This window comes from Quercus suber, unplaced genomic scaffold (genome assembly GCF_002906115.3).
Source record: "Quercus suber isolate HL8 unplaced genomic scaffold, Cork oak 2.0 scaffold_400, whole genome shotgun sequence".
NCBI classification, from domain to species: Eukaryota; Viridiplantae; Streptophyta; class Magnoliopsida; order Fagales; family Fagaceae; genus Quercus; species Quercus suber.
Window position 1 is genome coordinate 411,887 of NW_027069851.1, and position 3,084 is coordinate 414,970.

At 34.5% G+C, this 3,084-nt stretch overlaps 1 non-coding gene across 1 annotated transcript; it reads right to left on the reverse strand.

The window, feature by feature from the left end:
- LOC112032525 (small nucleolar RNA snoR83) lies at positions 1-141 on the reverse strand. The gene has a single exon (XR_002885104.1). It is a non-coding gene; the product is annotated as a small nucleolar RNA snoR83 (small nucleolar RNA).
- Positions 142-3,084: the final 2,943 nt, after the last annotated feature.

A 3,084-nucleotide genomic window follows, 5' to 3' on the forward strand; every position in this document is an offset into this window, starting at 1 on the left:
ATATGTATGGCGAGTTACTAAGAAAACACCTTGTGTTTAAAAAATAAAAGGCGTTAATCAGCGAAACTTCCAGTGCTACTTTTGGCCTCCCATGAATCAATCTAAGCACCAACCATTTAGGCTTTTTAGCTTATCTGGGATTATGAAGGCACAAACAATAGAAAACCCAAGAACCAAAAAAGAACAAATTAAATGAAGTAGCCCTTATAACACACATTTGAGTGCCATTGAAAACTCTAGTACAAAGGGATGGGAAAACATCTATCTATCTATAATTAATATATGTAAAAATAGAGACCTCATATTGAAGAGCATGAGATTTTATCATGTGGTGCACTTTATGAAGAGAATTGAAATACTCTTAAGTCACATAAAAGATAAAAACAAATTAATTATTTCCTTTTTGTTTTTGTTCAATGTTTTAAGACTTTTCTAATTAAAAAAATAAATATTCTTTATATCTTTTAGTTCAATATTTCAAGACATTTCATCTTTCATACATACGCACAAAACTTTTTACATTTTAATTCACTATTTTCACCTCTCACACTTCTACCCCTTTATATATACCTACCCATGGCCCTATATGTTATCCCATATCAAATACACATAAACAAGAAATGATGTCGTCTACTTTCAATTTTTTGGCAACACCTACCTAATTCTAACATTGTTATTTCATCTAATCCTATCCCATTTGTGTTGGCTAGAGCCAAGGAAGGAGGGCTTGCATTTTATATTAAGTGACAATGGCGATTACAATTTCGATGTCAAGGTCAAACGTTGTGGATTTGTGAGTTTTGTAAATAATATGATTAATCGTGGGTGTTTGGGATGTGTATTTTGTTTTAGAATTAAGAAGAAAGAGAAAGACACATTCTATATTAACTTTTATTCTATAATTTATATCAAAAGTTTTTTTTTTCATTGCTTCAATTGAATAATTATAATGGATATGTGCATGCGATCAATAATTGTTACTTTTTTATGATAAACTCATTACTAATAAAATTCTATAATAATTATGCTATAATATATACAACATTCTCCAAAACCATCTTACACAAAATATTACAATATTATCCGTGCATCACATATATAACTTACTAGTATATTATAAAAGTTGGATCCCACAACTGGTGGACACAAACAGTAATGACACATGTTTCTTTCTCAATCTATACTTCGGTGACATGTGATGACTTCCTATATTTATTTGTATTATATGGACAAACAATGTCATGTGTCAAACAATTATTTGTACAATTATGCTATAATATATATACAACATTCTCCAAAACCATTTTACACAAAACATTACAATATTATCCGTGCATTACATAGATAACTTACTAGTATACTATAAAAGTTGGATCCCACAACTAGTGGACACAAATAGTAATGACACATGTTTCTCTCTCAATCTATACTTTGATGACATGTGATGACTTCCTACATTTATTTGTATTATATGGACAAACAATGTCATGTGTCAAACAATTATTTGTACATATCAATATGTTTACCATGCGTCAATAGTAATTTACAAATTTGAATGAAATAAATATTTTAAAATTTATTGATTAGCACTAATTCTTAATTTGTTATTTGACTCTTAATTTTCCTAACCATTACCTTCCAACGACTATTCAAGTGATAGATTTAAAAACACTGGATTAGCTTTTATTTTTGCTCTTCTCCTATGGTGTCAATTTGGATTTGATGAATAATGGTTAACCAAGCATTTAGCTTCTCCTTCCTCAAAAAAAAAAAAAAATGCTTCTCTTATCTCTCGTTTTTTCTCTCTTTCGCTCTTTCTTTCCTAGTCCTTTCTTAGTGATTTTCCACTTTGATCGTTTTTAGTATTATCTTCCTCTGTTTTTCTAAGCAAGTTACAGAGTATTCCTTTTTTAAGTTGCATAGTATTGCCCTCCTGACTCTAGTTGTTTTTGCACATGGCAGAGGCGCCCTTTTATAGAACCTGCCGAGATTGATTCTTTACTATTCTACCCTCTAACCGTTTTTCGTCTGGTCTGGGCGCACTCGCAGACCCTTACTGCTGTCTGCGAGCCCCTCTGCTACAGACACAGACAACGTTTTGTCTATTAGTCCGCTGCGGCACCTTGTCCTGCCGCAATGATGTTTCTCTCTCCTATCCCTCATGGCATGCACCTATTGGTCCCCACTCAGCCTTGCCTCTTTTGGGTGATATGCCATCCCAGCAAGACGTATTCCCTAAAAGAGTCTGAGTAGGGACCTCAAAACAGGTCTTCCCCTCTCCCCACCTCCAAACAATGCCCTCTTACCTTTGACCCATGACCCTACCATGCCCTATATTGGCTGGGTACAGGCTGGTGGTGTCTGGGCCTTGCGCGTGGTTTATGTCTGAAGGCTGCCTGCCGTTCATGCATCTGCCGTGGGCTAGAGACGTTGCTTGCATCGCCTATTGTCCGTTCCTGGCTTTCCGCCAATTGCTACTCTGATTTCCTGTCCCCATAAGGCCTAGGCTTTGCCGAGCACTGGGCCTTGTGTTCCTTTTCAATCCAATTCCTTTCCCACCATGTTGTTTGGCCTTTCTTGTCGTGGCAATTTGTTCCTGCTAGGCCTCTTTTCAGGCCTGTCGTTCCTTTCTTTCCCCAGTGGCTTAATATGGCCACTGGTGTCCTTGCTCGTGGGCTCCAGCATCCCTCTCTTTTCACTTGGGCTTATCTGNAAATTAATAATATATATATATATAAATTATTTATATAAATTATAAATATATATATATATATTTAGCCACATTAATTGTCTTTAGCTGTTATGTTTATACCCATAATAATTACCAAACACCAAAGACATCTTTTTTTCTTTTTTTTTTTTTTTTTCCTTTTTTTTTTTCTGAGAATCAACACCAAAGACATCTATTTCTATTCAATTTCCCTACTTGATAAGATATGCTGGTTTATCTTCCTAGAAATGCTTCATATTTTTTGATAAGTAAAAAAACGTCTTCATGTTACGTATATATTTGTCTTCTCTCTGGTTATTGGAAAGGATCATGGCAAAGTGAAAGAAAGATTCTTTAATTAGTCTTTGGGTGGT